Here is a 16,630-nt window from a genome sequence, read left to right as displayed (position 1 = left end):
TCCACTACAATTGCAGGGGACAATGAGATGCCTACTCTCACAACGAGGCCATGCAGATCAGGAGTGCAAATTGAGGATTCATTGCTTAGACCGTAATTGCAAACCGGCAGAAGTAGCTGGCACAGGGAATGGGGGCAGGAGTACAACTCCACAAAAATCTAGGCCTTGATGTAAGTACCTTTGAAACCTTCCTGAAAGTCCCTAACCTTGACTGAACTATATAAATCAGAAGTGTATCAATTGCCTCCTGTAAAGTGACAATGGCTCCTTATGGAACACACCTTTAAAACTTGCATTATTCTTTGCTCCTTCGAGTGGTTTATTTAAGCTGTCAATATCAAGAATCAACTTTAATATAAATTAAAAATCTTAGCTCCAATTTTAATTTGGGGTAGGAATTGAGGATGTGTGAGGACTGAAGGAAATGTGAAACCGTTTGGCCCACCCTGGGACCTGAGGCCAGTGAGATTTCAACTTCTAGGCCTCAGTTTCTCACCCTAAGGTTGGTTCCTGCCCACAGCTTTCCTTGCCATCAGATTTCATAGGTAAGTTGCAAACAGCACAGGAAGATGTCATTTGTTTCTCAATGTCAACACCAGAGATGACTTTATCATTGAAATCAGACACACTAAACTTAGATAGCATTCCCTTACCTGAATTCATGCAACTTCCAATGGTGTGGATGAGGAATGGAGAAATAGTTCTTTCTTGTGGGCTTCCACCAAAGTTAAAGCAGGAAATTGTGGAAACGAATGTATATTTTTTGGTGAAATAATGTCAATGTACATATGAGTTGTACAATATAAAGCTCATATAATATAAATTAATCACACACCCAAAGTGATTTTGATGAAATTTTGTGGTGAAATTGGCAATTCTTTAGGAGTTTCTTGTTTCCAGCGACATTCAATTTTATTTCTACTTCTGCGTACAAATGTACAAATGCAACATGACAGCAGAGCAATGGTGGCTGATACAATATATGTGCTGCAGACTTCATGATATAGTAACATTTAAGGAGTGTTGACACCAAACAAGGAGTCTGGTGACTGATGATATCTTGTTTTATTTATTCACACCTATGGCCTGTCATAGCTCACAGTGAGATGATAAATATCTTCACTCAGGAGACTGACTGTGACCCACTTGTAACTTTGTTGTTCATGAAATATTTAGTCAGCTAAGTTTGGTGAGATTAATTGTATCAGACTGTTGGCCTTGTTCTCACTCTGTAGTTGTTGGATTGAAAGAATAAGAACAGATAGCCCTTAGAAGTGTCCTCTGTCGCTAGCAGTAGCTAATTGAACTACTTTCCTTTCATCTAAATGGAAGCTTATAATGCTGAAAACATTGGGAAACCCACATAGAATTAGACACAGTGGAGGAGATTTTAACTCAGAAGGCTTTTGACGAGAAATTGTTCTGGTGAGTTGATTTTCTGCCTGGCAGAGGTTTCAAGAAGCCTTGGCAAGTTTAACCACTGGTCCTCGTTTAAATGCCAAAACAGGCATGAAGAGGACACAGACCGCCTGCCAGTAGGTCAAGACTGGACAGTTCCTGTGTCAGCACTGACCTCAGGTTCCTCCTGGTCCCACCAGCAGAAAAGACTCTCCTGTCTATAGATCCAGTCCAGAGCTCTTTAGGTTCAGCAGGAAACTCATTGCACCTTCCTGCTGAACCTCAGTTAAAATGGCATCTGGGCCTGATTTGCACAGGTTTGTAAGGCTGCCACCTGCTTTAGGTGACCATTTCATCTGCCTGCAGAGCTCTGCGAATTGCTTCACAAGTAACTAAGATCTGGCAGGTTTGCAAATGTCTGTTTGCCGACCTTGCATTGGACATGTTCAATTAAAAATCAACTCCAATATCTGAGATTTCAACATTCAAAATCTATCCACTTGCCCAGAGTTAAAATTGGGCTTGTAGTTATCTGGAAAAAAAAAGCTTAGTGTAGCTTCTCCACATGGTTTTAATATCTTGATTAACCCTAATTATGGAATGGTCTGATTTGGAAAAAGCTATAGCAATGGCATGCGTGCATATGTAAAGACTATATTAATTAACTTGATTATATAACAGATTGCATTAAAAACAAACTATTAGAGATCTTTGAGACCCCAATTTTCCAGAATAAAAACGAAGTGCTGCCGCCTGCGGGAAAAGTGGAGTGTTTCCCACTGGTGCTGGAATTACTTGCCAGGTGTGATTCAACCACCTTTTGTTGGGAAAATTTGGAAAAAGTTCACAAATGGGAAGTATGCCAGCCAGCCTGGCATCACAGATATCAGGACACCATCTATAAAGGGCACCCTGATTGTGAAAGGCCCCTCCTCTACTATCCCCCTGCCTCCCCACCGATGAACATAGCTATCCCACTCACAGAACAAAGGAGGACCCCCAACTTTCAGCACCAAGGAGCAACCTCCCCCTGCCATCACTAAAAATACGCCCCTCTCCCCAACCACCAATACCACATAAAGATGAGGCAGACCAGATCCCTTGGCCCAGTCAGAGGTCTCACTCCTGATCTTCCCACAAGGAAGACACTCTGTCATGGGGTCACCAAAGATTCTGCCCCTTTCAAGCCCCACCTCTTGGCTGTGCCGCCCTGACAATGCCCCTGTCATTTTGGCATTGACACATTGGCAGTGACATCCTGGCAGGATGTCAGGCAGCACTGCTCGGTGACAGGGGAAGTGGTGCCACTTCTTCTATGGCTGCAGGCATACAAGGGGGTGGCATATTAGCACAGTGGTTAGCACTGCTGCTTCACAGCTCCAGGGACCTGGGTTCAATTCCTGGCTTGAGTCACTGTCTGTGTGGAGTTTGCACATTCTCCTCATGTCTGCATGGGTTTCCTCCGGGCACTCTGGTTTCCTCCCACAGTCCAAAGATGTACGGGTTAGTTTGATTGGCCATGCTCAAATTGCCCCTTAGTGTCCTGCGATGCGTAGGTTAGAGGGATTAGCGGGTAAAATATGTAAGGATATAGGGTTAGGGCCTGGGTGGGATTGTGGTCGGTGCAGACTCGATGGGCCGAAGGGCCTCCTTCTGCACTGTAGGGTTCTATGTTCTATGTTCATATGAGTGATTGAAGAAGGCTCACTGTGAAAACAAATCAGCCAAGATCTTCAGAACAAAGAACAAGCCTGTGTTAGAATGAGCGGCAGTTGATACAGAGGCATTTCAGACAAATGAGAAGGTCTATTTTAAATTCATCATCTCATTGAGACGTATAAGATGATGGATAGGATAGAGGTGGAGAGACTCTTCCCGCTCAGAAAGGATAGTAGGACTAGGGGGCACAGCCTCAAGATAAAGGGGGGTGCGGTTTAGAACGGAGTTGAGGAGGAACTTCTTCACTCAAAGGGTGGTGAATCTCTGGAATTCTCTGCCCGTTGAAGTGGTGGAGGCTACCTCACTAAATATTTTTAAGACGCGGGTTGATGGGTTTTTGATAAGAGAGGGGATTAAGGGTTATGGGGAGAGGGCGGGAATGTGGAACTGAGCCACGACAGATCAGCCATGATCTTATTGAATGGCGGGGCAGGCTCAAAGGGCTAGGTGGCCTACTCCTCCTCCTATTTCTTATGTTCTTATGTTCTTAAAGCAACAGTGTTTACGAAAGAAGAAGCACTTCAGGTTTAAAGGGAAACAGAAACAAAGCTACTGCCTGTTGTGAAATAGGCTGAATCTGTCAATCAAGAGGCTAGTCTAAAGTACTGGAATTGAATGTAAACAAAGCATTTTGAAGCATTTAGGCCTCTCATCATTGCTAGAGACCTGAAAGGAAATTGTAGTGTTAAAAGATATGGAGTCAGACTGAATAGATGTGGTGAAAAGCGGAAGTACTTCAAGGTTAATGAGGTGTGAAATGATTGTATCAACAGAGGAGGCTTTGATCTCCCCTGGAGCTGTCAGTCAAACTGCTTTTAGCAGCTAAATGTACCATCTGTTCCCTATGTAAACAAAACCAGCCAATCATCCCTTTGAAGTAGCTTGGGCTGTCAGTCAAACAGCCTCCTAAAACTCAGTGGTGGGGACAGTGAATATCTAAACATACCCTAATGGAGCAAATGAAACTGATAGCCACCTGTAAAATCAAAAGAAGTTCAAAGAGCGAGACAGAAGATGCAGCTCACTCATGCTTAGAAGGGGATTCTCCCTAGTGAAACTGAATACACCTGTCAACAAAACAGTCCAAAGAGGCTTCAGAACAGCTGACACATAAGAGAGAAAGCCAAGGGACTCCCCCTAATGAAACTGACAACCCCTGTCAATCAGAGTACTTCAAAGAGGCCTGGTCACATCTGGATCCTCTGAAACCAACCAAAGAATTCCTTCTATTGAATGGAGTGCTGCTGTGATTTTAAATTCTTCCAGGTGTTCAGGGGGCCTGAATATTAATCTGACTAGGCCACTTCAAAGGTTTTAAGGAATACAGACAAGAATAAAGATTTTTAACAGAAAGTTGCCTGAAACCACCATGTTCAGAGTGATTTCCATTTTTCCCAGGACAGCCATGAGACGACCCCCCCGCCGCCACCCCTGTCCCCCCCCATCCTGGGAGAGCATTCAGAGATGAACACCTTCCCCTCAAACCCAAGTCTATCCAGCCCCAAGGTCCCTCCTTCTGCAGCCTGGCAGCCGCAGACAGTCTCATGAACACAGTACGTACCTCCTTGCCCTCCCTCAGAGTCCAAGGTGCCAGTCCATCCTTATCAGGTCCTATACTATTTGACAACTGATGGACTTCCCACTTGCCGGTGGGAGGGTGGTGGGGGGGGGGCGGGGGGGGGGGGTGCATGGCGGTGGAGGAAGAGGGTGGGGGTGCAAGAGCATACCGGGAGGTCAGAACATCTGACCTCAAACCGGTAATGACATTGAAATGATTATTCATGACAATTCATCAGGTTCCTCCTGCTCTGGGTGAAAATCTGATCAGGAGCCATGGAGCAGGCTGACAGATTCTTAATGGGTTTGACGCTCAGTGAGAATCCCATTATGACCCTCATGTCCAATTCAACCTGTCACTAGGAGACCTACTTGTAGCCAGTGGCCCTGGAAAATCACCCCCTGTGCCTTAACATTATGAAAAGGTTTTGGTGACTAGTGGGGTGCCCCAGGGGTCGGTGCTGGGGCCTCAGCTATTTACCATTTATATAGATGATCTGGAGGAGGGAACCGAGTGCAGGGTGTCGAAATTTGCTGATGACACCAAGATTGGGGGAAAGGCAAATTGTGCGGAGGGTGTGGAGAGTCTGCAGAAGGATCTAGATAGGCTGGGCGAATGGGCCAGGAAATGGCAAATGGAATTTAATGTTGGCAAGTGTGAGGTGGTCCACTTTGGTAGGAAGAATGGTAGGAAGGACTATTACTTACGGGGCGAAAAACTGCAGCAGGCGACGGTGCAGAGGGACCTCGGGGTCCTTGTGCATGAGTCGCAAAAACCCAGCTTGCAGGTGCAGCAGGTGGTCAGGAAGGCGAATGGGATGCTGGCCTTCATAGCGAGGGGGATTGAATATAAAAGTAGGGAGGTCTTGCTGCAGCTGTATAGGGCATTGGTGAGGCCGCAGCTGGAGTACTGTGTGCAGTTTTGGGCGCCGCACCTGTGCAAGGATATTTTGGCCCTGGAGGGAGTGCAGAGGAGGTTTACTAGGCTGATACCGGAGTTGAGGGGGTTGAGCTATGAGGAGAGGCTGAATAAACTAGGCTTGTACTCGCTAGAGTTTAGAAGAATGAGGGGAGATCTCATTGAGACGTATAAGATGATGAATGGGATGGATAGGATAGAGGTGGAAAGACTCTTCCCGCTCAAAAAAGACAGTAGGACTAGGGGGCACAGCCTCAAGATAAAGGGGAGGCGGTTTAGAACGGAGTTGAGGAGGAACTTCTTCACTCAAAGGGTGGTGAATCTCTGGAATTCTCTGCCCGTTGAAGTGGTGGAGGCTGCCTCGCTAAATATTTTTAAGAAGCGGGTTGATGGGTTTTTGATAAGAGAGGGGATTAAGGGTTATGGGGAGAGGGCGGGAAAGTGGAACTGAGCCACAACAGATCAGCCATGATCTTATTGAATGGCGGGGCAGGCTCGAAGGGCTAGATGGCCTACTCCTGCTCCTATTTCTTATGTTCTTATGTTCTTATGTTCTTATATACTTAGAAAACTGCTCCTGAATTTAGGGGAGTCCAAAATCTTACCCAAGACGTCTTAAATATGAGATAGTTGCTAATAAATCCTGTAAGGAATGTATGAGAAACTATTTTCTAAATCTTTCAATATTTTACACAATATTGTGAATAATGGAATCAATTGCAAAATGCAATGAAGTTGAACTCAGTATCTGTTGTTTCAAGCATGTGATTTGATTCCAGTCTTCTGTTGTCTGCACTGCCCATTGCATCACCTGGAGCTGAGGGAAGAGAAAGCTAGCTAAAAAAAAAAGCATTGAACTGACCCTATGGACTCCATCTGTGTTAGGTGAACTAACGCCAAACAGAGTATCTTTCAAGGACATAATCTCATGCAGAGTTCAAATGGGATTTACAAACTGTATGAGCTTTGGTGTCATGCTTTGCGGCAGCATTTGAACCCATTGGTATTGACTGGTAACATGTTGTAAATTTGTACTGTCGAAGAGACGTATTTAACCATTTTACTCACAAGAAAAACCTTTATAATTCAGTTGTAATGCATTAGATAGATTCCATGTTCCACGTCTCTCTCTTTGAGCCCCTTTTAAATGTATTACTCTCTGTTATGCAAAACCTATATTTAGATAAAAAAATGTAAGAATCTAACAAATCTGCACTGCTATGTGACTTAACGTGACAGTAACTGATGGGGGCACCGAGATACCTGTTGCCTTTTAACTCACTGGAATGCTATCATTTACATAACGAGAAATGGGCAAAAATCCAAACTGTGGAGCCGAATGCCAGACAAGTGGGCTTGCAACATCCTGAGAAGTCTTTAACATAACAGATGACATTGATCTTCAGGCAATCATTCTTTTGCAATCCCACACAGCTCACTTGCAGCTCCTTTTGGAGCACTGGAAATGTTCTGATGAATGGACAAGCCTATTACTTGCTACGCCTAAATCAAATTGGCTATTCAATCCATTAGAATAGACACATTGTGCCTTAGTAACAATTATATTGTACTGAAAATACTGAAGAACTTTAAATATTAATTTCTCAGCAATAAAAAACCCACTTTAAAGTGGTCATGAGAAGGGATTTTATGACTTGTTTGCTGTTTTTATGAATGGGAGACATGATCTACCAAGTTTCCCCTCATCAACATCATTCAAAAGCACAAGCAACATATTTTCCAACTAAGATTGTCTATTTATTGCCAACTCCAACTCTGTCTTAGCTCATCGACTACTGAAACCATCATCTATGCCTTTAGAATCGTAGAATTATAGAACTCCCACAGTGCAGAAGGTGGCCATTCGGCCCATTGACCACAATCTCTGTAACCCGATGTATTTACCCTGCTAATCCCCCGACACCAAGCATCAATTTAGCATGGCCAACCTAAACTGCACATCTTTGTTACATCTGAACATGGCTATTCCAATGTATTTCCATTAGGTTTCACATTGTCTACGCTCTGTTAACGTAAGTTCATCCAAAATGCTACTGAACGTATCCTAGCTTGCACAAAGTCTTGTTCACCCATTATCCCTGTGATCACTGAGTGGTGGTTAAACAACTCAATTTAACATTGTTTTTAAATCACTCTGTGGTATTGCCCCTCCCTATCTCTGTAACCTGTACATTTTAGAACTCTCTTGACTTCTCCACCTCCTTAATCTTCTCTTCTTCAAGATGCTTCTTAAGACTTATCTCTTTGACTAAACGACTCCACATCTGCCCTAATTTCTCCTTGTGTGGCTCAGTACAAAATTTTGTTTGAGAAGCCCCCTCCCCACGTTGTGAAGCACCTTGGGATGTTTTGGATATAATATAAAGGCAAGTCGTTATTGTAATAGGGCTATTAGTGTATTTCAGCCTCATTAAAATCGCAGATAAGAACATGGAAGCAAGTGGTATGTACCAGATGCAGAGTGAGTTCTCCTATTGCTGAACCTACTGATGCAACCCTCTATAAGAAGCCATTTTCCAATTGCTACCTGTAAATAATTTGACAGAAAATTTGTAAATCATGGAATGTGCAGATTTAAATAATCTTTTGATGTGGTATCATAATGCAGAATTCTCCCATCCTGTTTTTGGCGGGTTTGGTGGTGGACGGGAATTTAGCAGGAGCGAAAATGTCAGAGACCCATTGGGAAAACCATGTTTCAATTCTCCCAATGCTGTTTATGGACAGTACTATGCTGCTGGAGCCAGTATCCTGGTCACTGCATCAGATCAGTACAGTGTCTCGGGTTTGGGGAGAGTACACGGGTCTCCTTCCTCTTTTTGCCAAACATTAGTGCCTATCTGGACAGGACTGTGCTGCCAGAACTCATGCAGCCATTGCAACAAAGGTTGCTGGGGGGTAGAGTGTGATGTAAGGCTGAGAGGTGGGAAGGTGGGGTGGCCTGATGAAGACAAGGTAGGCAATGTGGAATGAGGGTTGAGCAAGGATTGAGGGGGAAGGACAAGCACTCATGATGTCAGGCAGAGGGGCAAGGAGATAAATGAAGAACATGAACAATGGAAGGGAGAGGTTAGGGGATGGTTGAAGATCCCAGATGTAGTGGTGATGATGCAAGTGGCGTGTATAGATGTCTCACAGCTGATAGAATTGGGGAGAAGATGGTTGAATTGAGAAACAGACTTCTTCTTGCTAGTCTCTGGGTTGTTGACATCGTGCATGGTCTGATGAAGACTGGTGGGCTGGGGAGAATGGTATAAGTGTGCTGGACTGATATTTAAATATGGATTTGATTTGATTTGAGTTATTGTCACATGTACTGGGATAAAGTGAAAAATATTATTTCTTGCATACTATACAGGCAAAACATACTGTTCATAGAGTAAATAGGGGAAAAGGAATAAGATAGAATGCAGAGTATGGTGTTGCAGCTACAGGTAGGGTGATGAGAAAGATCAGCTTAATATATAATAGGATCATTCAAAAGTCTGATGACAGCAGGGAAGAAGCTGTTCTTGAGTCAGTCGGTACATGTTTTCAGACTTTATACCTTTTTCCCAACTGACGGTGGTGGAAGAGAGTATATCTGAGCTGCATTATGTCCTTGATTATCCTGGCTGCTTTCCTGTGACAGTGGGAAGTGTAGACAGAATCAATGGACGGGAAGCTGGTTTGCGTGATGGACTGGGCTATCCTCACAACCTTTTGTAGTTCCTTGTGGTTTTGGTCAGGGCAGAAGTCATACAAAGCTGTGATATAACTGAGTACGATGCTTTCTATGATGCACCTGTAAAAATTGGTGAGAGTCATAGTGGACATGCTGAATTTCCTTAGCCTCCTGAGAAAGTAGAGGTGCTGGTCGGCTTTCTTAACTATAGTGTCAGCGTGGAGGGTACAGAGAGACTGTTGATGATCTGGGCACCTAGAAACTTGAAGCTCTTGACCATTTGCACTTCACTGCCATTGATGTAGGCAGGAGCATGTTCTTCACTATGCTTCCTGAAGTCGATGACTAGCTCCTTCATTTTACTGACGTTTGTTGACAACATTTTGCTGACAACCTGCCAGTTGAAGGTGATTAGCAGATGAGGATGGATCAGCTGCTGGCTGGCCACGTGACTTGGAGGGAAACTCGCCTATGCAAAATTAATGAGGCTCTGTGCAGAATTTGGCACAGGATCCTACCATTCTGGCCAGCGGGATGGGTGCTGCTGGGACCACTCGCCACCACACTTAGTCTCAGATTTTGCCCATAGGTATTTCAGTATTTCAAAGCACAAGCTCATTCTGCTATGCTAAAGGTCACAATGCTATCCTCCATTCAATTCTGCACATTTAATATTCAGTAAGGCAGCAGTAATACACCAACAGGTATTGGCACTGCAATGTTATGTTTTTTTAGTGGTACAACCTCTGTGTAACAGAAAGGCATGATATATTTTCTTTTTTTTAAAACATCCAGCAAATCTTGTTCTTCAAAAATCAAGAATCTTAAAGATGAAATGATGGTTCTGTTAATTCCAATGCTTTCCTTTTATCCTCAGAACCTTTGCTTCAATCTAGCTCTGACATTACTGGCTGGAAGGGATCCACTTAAAACAATACTCAGGGGAATTTCAACCTAACCCGTCGTTGACAGAGGTCCATGAAAAACTGCCAAAAATTAGCACTAAATTGGTAATTTTGCCCAGAGATCACAAAGATAACTATGGAGATATGTAAATGTCACTTTATTGAGTTTGGGAGTTGGTTAGGTAAGTCATAAGGGCAGAGTGTGCGCACAGAGAAGGGAGCAAGCAGGTATAGAGTGATAAAAATTCAATTCAATATATCTTGTTCCTTCCATAGACCATCTGTAATTTATGCTATAACGCATTCCATTTTTAACCCCTCGAATAAATATTTTTCAAAGTTTGCACCTCCTTCAAGGGTTATCAAAAAATTTAACCTTGTTACTTGTAACCTTATTACATTTAACTAACTCCTAAAGAGAATTTATCTTCCAATTATTTGTGTGGGAGAGCCTGATTCTGGCACAGAGTGATAATATTTCATTCCCCATTGCTGATGTATCACACATCAGTGGGAAAGGATATGAGCCAAGGGATGTGAATGATAACAATTGATTCAGAAGTTTATGAGCCTTGGTTCTTATTTGCTAATCCCTATCTTTGCAACATTTTCCCGCCCTATGATCCTACAAGATCTGTGCACTCTTACAATTCTGACCTCTTTTAGAATCTTAGAATCCCTACACTTACAGAAGGAGGTCATTTGGCCCATCAAGCCTGCACCGACAACAATCCCACCCAGGCCCTATCCCTACAATCCCATGTATTTACTGTGCTAATCCCCCTGATACTAAGGGTCTTTTTTTAAGCATGACCAATGCACCTAAACCACATATCTTAAACTGTGGGAGAAAACCAGAGCACCTAGAGGAAACCCATGCATACATAGGAAGAACGTGCAAATTCCCCACTGTCACCCAAGGCTGGAATTGAACCTGGGTCCCTGGCGCTGTAAGGCAACAGTGCTAACCACTGTGCCACCACATTCGGTTACGTCCCTAATTTTCTTTACTTTTGCTCAGGCAGTCTTTACCTGCCTAGACATAAACTTTGGTAGCCCCTCCCTAAACCCTTCAACTTCTCCTCTAATTACTCCTTAAACCCTGCCTCTTGCTCTAAACCTTTCATACCTGTCACAATATCTCCTTATGTGGCTTTGTTCAAAAGTTGTCTGAAAAAGTTTTACCATCCTGTGAAGCATCTTACTATGTTTACTACATTGAAAATGATGTATAAATCCAAGCTGTTATTGATGTTTAGTTGTAAAGCAGTTTAGCTTGTGTACAGGCTAAACTATTCTGAAGTTTTTGACTTCCTCTCAGCATCTTCCAGAACCTATAACCATTCTGATAATTAGGTTTCAAACAGCTGTATAACTAATTAATCTCTGTGGTGTTTTAACAGCTAACCTAATACAGAGTGCCCTTCAACACTAGGGCCAGAATTTTATATGCACCACCCTGATGTGTTCTCAGATGGTGGAGAGAGCATGAAATTGAATGGACGGGGATCCCTCTGGGTTCCTGCCTACCCTGGTCTGGTAGTGATTTTATGCTGTGGCAGGGAAGCCTGCCCCTTCCCCAAATTGAGACCTTTAAGAAGGCGATCCCTTGCCAACCTGAAAATTCAGGCCTATGTCTTTTGTTACGCGTGCTTCTTATTGTCCTTTGAGCCACAAACATTGAAACATAGAAAATAGGAGCAGGAGTAGGCCATTTGCCTCTTTGAGTCTGCTCCGCCGTGCATCGTGATAGATGGTTAATCTTCCAACTCGCTAACCTGGTCTCGCTTTCTCCCACATGTGCCAAACAGGTGTGCCAGATTCAGGGTGCACTACAACTGGGTTTGAGAATCCAAGGTCCCAATGTGGAACTGTTTGACTTTGATTGTCCTTTTAACTTGCTACTGATATTACCCTTAAGTATGTATGAACACCTCTCTGCTTTATGACAGTTGTGCAGGGAAGTGAAATGTTTTATTATTTCTTCTTGCGATGAAACCTTGTTGGCAGCAACTGACTGACAGCACAGTTTGCTGCTGCAACACAATTTTGAAGGAGCTGTCACATTACTAGTCTGGTAGGAGAGCTTTTAAATGAGGCAGCAATGCATTGTACATCGCCTGGCAAAACAGTAGGGAAGTGTTAGCTCAAATCACAAAGAGAATCAAAAGCTGAGTGCTGATCTGGTGAACATGATGTGCACATGGAGGTACATTAGAACCATTATGTCTCTCTTTTTTCAGGCTTCACTGTCACAGCAGAATACAATCAGGGTGCAGTCGGAATGGCCTACTGTAGTTAAAGTTGCTGCTGATATTAATCAGTGATACGTTACTACACTTTTGACGCATCTGCAATGTAGGCTGCGCCAAATAAATATGATGACAGTTACACAAGGGATCGTGAGTGCCAAAAGGGCCCCAAAAATGCTGGGTTCATTTTTCACCACCAGATATTCATCTGTCACCAAGTCTCAAGAGCAGGTCATTTATATCCTTGAGCAGAAGGCACACAACTGTGGAAGTGCAACAGGGGTGGTAATCTCAACGAGGTGCCGGAAAGTTGGAATGCCACCCTGCTAGTTCACAGTAGGGAGATTAAGGATCCTATTGGGCCAGAGATCTCAGTGCCAGAAAAATATTCTTTCCAGTGATGTACCACAAGGTCAGCACCGGGAACATTATTGTTTGTTATATGTTTAAATGTTATAGGTGAAAATGTGGGGGGAATGTTAAGCACATTTATAAACAACACCAAGATTGATAGGCTAGTTAATAGTGAAGAAGATGGTTATAGGCTACAGGAGGGTATAGATGGGTTGGGCTGATGGACATAGCAATGGCAGATATTATTTAACCCTGGTAAGTGTAAAGTGGTGCACTTTGGAAGAAGAAACAAGAGGGAATATTTAATGAATGGCAGGACATTGGGTGACTCAGAGGAGCAGAGGGACCTTGGGGTAATTATTCATAGATCCCTGAAGTCAACAGAACACATGAATAGGATAGCTAAGAATGTGACACTTGCTTTCATCAGTTGTGGTACAGAGTATAAGAGCAAGGAGGTAATGTTGGAGTTGTAAAACTGTTGGTTAGACCACAGCTGGACTACTGTATGCAGTTCTGGTCACCTCATATAGGAAGGATGTGATTGCACTAGAGGGAGTACAGACGAGGTTTATCAGGATGTTGCCTGGGATGGAGCATTTAAGCTATAAGGAGAGACTTGATAGGCTTGGATTGTTTTCTGTAAGAGTAGAGAAGGATAAGGGGAGACATGAGATGTATAAGATTATGAGGGTTATGGATGGGGTGAAAAGGGAACAGCTGCCTTTGGTTGTGGGGCCAATCATGAGGGGCCATAGTTTTAGGATAGGGACAAGAGATTCAGAGGGGATTTGAGAAAACCCTTCTACATCAGGGGGTAGTGGGAATCTGGAATGCATTGATTGGGGAGGTAGTGGAGGCCAGACACCTTACAAACTTTAAAAAATATTTGGATGAGAACTTGAAATATCATAACATTCAAGGATAAGGGACAAGTGCAGGAAAATGTGATTAGTGCGCCTTTAGTTATTGTCAGTGTAAACATGATGGGCCAAAGGGCCTTTTTTATGCTGTATACTTCTATGATTATGACAATGAAAGCTGGTAATACTCAGCAGATCAAGCAGCATCTGTGGAGAGTAAAACAAGGTGAACATTGCAGGTATGTGACCTTTTATTAGACCAATCAAAACACCATTCACTGCACCGAATACCATTTATTAATCAATACATTTGTAAAAATCATCACTGTGTTGCCTCCTTTCAAAGTTCAAATGCCCAGGGAGTTGTTACAAATTCAGGCATGTCAAAGATATCTTTAGTGGCATCAGATTTTCCTTCAAGTACTTTGTGCTTCTGACACTAGATGCAGGATTATTTAACAATAGTTTTGTCACTTTCAGTGGTTGGTCTCTCTATCAAGGCCTGCTTTACCTGTATGCGGGTCCTTCACTTGCCAATCCCTGGGAAGATGACCTCCCTCCTACTCCCTCATTGGCTTAAGCATCACTGCAGGGTCATTGTCTGAGAACCAATTAGTAGGTCATTCCAACCCCACCCTGATTGTATACTGATGTGAAAGTGAAACTTGAAAAAAGACCTTAATGGGTCTAACGTACCTCCATGTGTGCATCATTTTCACCTGATCAGCACTCAGCTTTTGATTCTCTTTGTGATTTGAGCTAACACTTCCCTACTGTTTTGCCAGATGATGTACAATGCATCATTGCCTCATTTAAAAGCTCTCCTACCAGACTAGTGATGTGACAGCTCCTTCAAAATTGTGCTGCAGCAGCAAACTGTGCTGTCAGTCAGCACAGTGGCAAGTGGTTAGCACTGCTGCCTCATAGCTCCAGGAACCCGTGTTCAATTCCGGGCTCAGGTGTCTGTCTGTGTGGAGTTTGCACATTCTCCCCTTATCTGTGTTGGTTTCCTATGAGTCCTCTGCTTTCCTTCCACAAGGTTAGGTTGATTGGCTATGCTAAATTGACCTGAGTGTCAGGGGTGTTAGCAGGGTAAATATGTGGGGTTGTGGGAATCGGGCATAGGTGTGATTGTGGTCAGTGCATACTTGATGGGCCGAATGGCCTCCTTCTGCACAGTAGGGATTCTTATGAGACTATGATTCTGTGACTGTCCTGCCATAGGTGCCTGACCTTTGGCTTGTCAGTGACATCACGCAACACCTGCAGTTCAAGGCTCAATGACAATCTGCTGTGTCTTCTGTCAGCGCTCACATGGCAACCACAGGCTGCACTTCATCTGGCTAGCCTCCATTTTGCCTCCTGTGTTCATTAATTGGCCATTAAGCTTGACACCAAACGAATTAAAGGGTTTCCCTGTGAAAATCAGGTGTTTATTCTGTTCCACAGTAGGGTTAACATATAGAGCATTAGTTATGATTAATAGTCTAATCATTACAACTAATCTCCATATAGTAGTAACAGATTATGGATGCATCATACTACATCACATCAGCCTAACATTTTGCCTCTCCTGACCCTGAAATTCTTGAGGAGTTATTCCAGTCTGCAACCAGGGACTAATGAAAATGAAATTGGTGAAATCCATGGGAAAATGGCAGAAACAGGTACTAGCAACCATTTATTCTGGATTTCTGGGCATTCTACCAGATCCTACGGCAGAAGAGCTGTAGGATCTCTAGAGTTCCAAGACACAGGGAAACTAGTCTCTTTGGATTTGGGGCAGAATGTTCAGCCAGTGTTAGCTGTCGTGCACAGAGTGTCTGAGAATCTGGAGAGAAAACTCAAGTGTGCATCTGGAGAGCGACACCCCAGTTTTCTCACTGAAACTGACACTCTGACAATTTATCAGAACATTCCACCCATTAAATCAAGGAAAATAAATGTTAAAAATTATGTATTAACATTTGAAGAACAGCTGGTTGTTTGGTAGGCTGGCTGACATTTACCTTTCCACAATACCTCTGAAACACATGACTTGGTTATTTGTCTCAATGCTGTTGGTGGAAGGTCACTGTATTTGCTTTCATTAAAACAATGACTCCATTTAAAATTATTTTATTAGCTGCACAGCACATTGGGACATCCTAGGGCTGTGAAAATTTGGAGAAGCATATTCATGACTTCCATGGTGAAGATGTAGAAAAATATATTTTCTGTGTTCAGATTACCTTCTATTTGAGCTCCATTAGCAATTTTTTGGGTTCTCATCTGTTCTTGGATTACCCTTGACATCTGAAATAATTCCTAACCTTTATATTTTTATCTACAGTTTTAGTATTTTCTTTTTGCCCCATTGATGCCCTTTAATATGGCTATTAATGCTAATAAACTATTTCACTTTTCTATCTAAAGCATTTATAGAGTTGTTGCAAGGAAAATGAAATTTAGGGAAGTGGCATGGCCGGAATCTATCTGGATTTCTTGAGGGAGCTGTGTGATAACTGTTTACATTGCTCAGGAGGGACTTGATAATGTTTCCTTGTCCTTTGCTTTATATTCTGTTGATTTTGCCAAAGGGCACATGCAATTGAAATTTCTATTATTACCCAAGTCTCAAATATAACAATCCAATCGATGAAATCTCTCTAATGCAATAACCTGAGATGTGTTTGTCTCCTGGAGTAGAAGATGGAAGAGTTGCAAATTGCTCGTTTCCACAAATGTATAAAATCTTCCATCTGTACTGACAGAGGTTTCTGAGAATCAAAGTAGCATTTGCGCACCAATTATATTTTTAGATAAAAGAAATACATGCTCTCTTAGATAGAAGCTGCGTCACTAAACATTAACAAGCTGAAATTCTGATAACTATTTGCCAGGACTTGTAGGTTTTTCATAATCTACTTGGACAGTGTAACAAAATCATTTTTTTTTGTATTTTGTTAATCAGGAAAAGAATCTTGGGCGGACTTCTC

The 16,630-nt window shown here is 42.9% G+C and overlaps 1 protein-coding gene across 2 annotated transcripts in view; it reads left to right on the top strand.

Moving 5' to 3' along the window:
* The window catches only part of grin2aa (glutamate receptor, ionotropic, N-methyl D-aspartate 2A, a), a 339,421-nt gene that overhangs the window by 158,601 nt on the left and 164,190 nt on the right, over nucleotides 1-16,630 (top strand). The gene's annotated exons all lie outside the window — the stretch shown is intronic.

This window comes from Carcharhinus amblyrhynchos, chromosome 18 (genome assembly GCF_965287045.1).
Source record: "Carcharhinus amblyrhynchos chromosome 18, sCarAmb.v2.hapA, whole genome shotgun sequence".
NCBI classification, from domain to species: Eukaryota; Metazoa; Chordata; class Chondrichthyes; order Carcharhiniformes; family Carcharhinidae; genus Carcharhinus; species Carcharhinus amblyrhynchos.
This window is presented reverse-complemented; position numbering and strand designations above follow the sequence as displayed.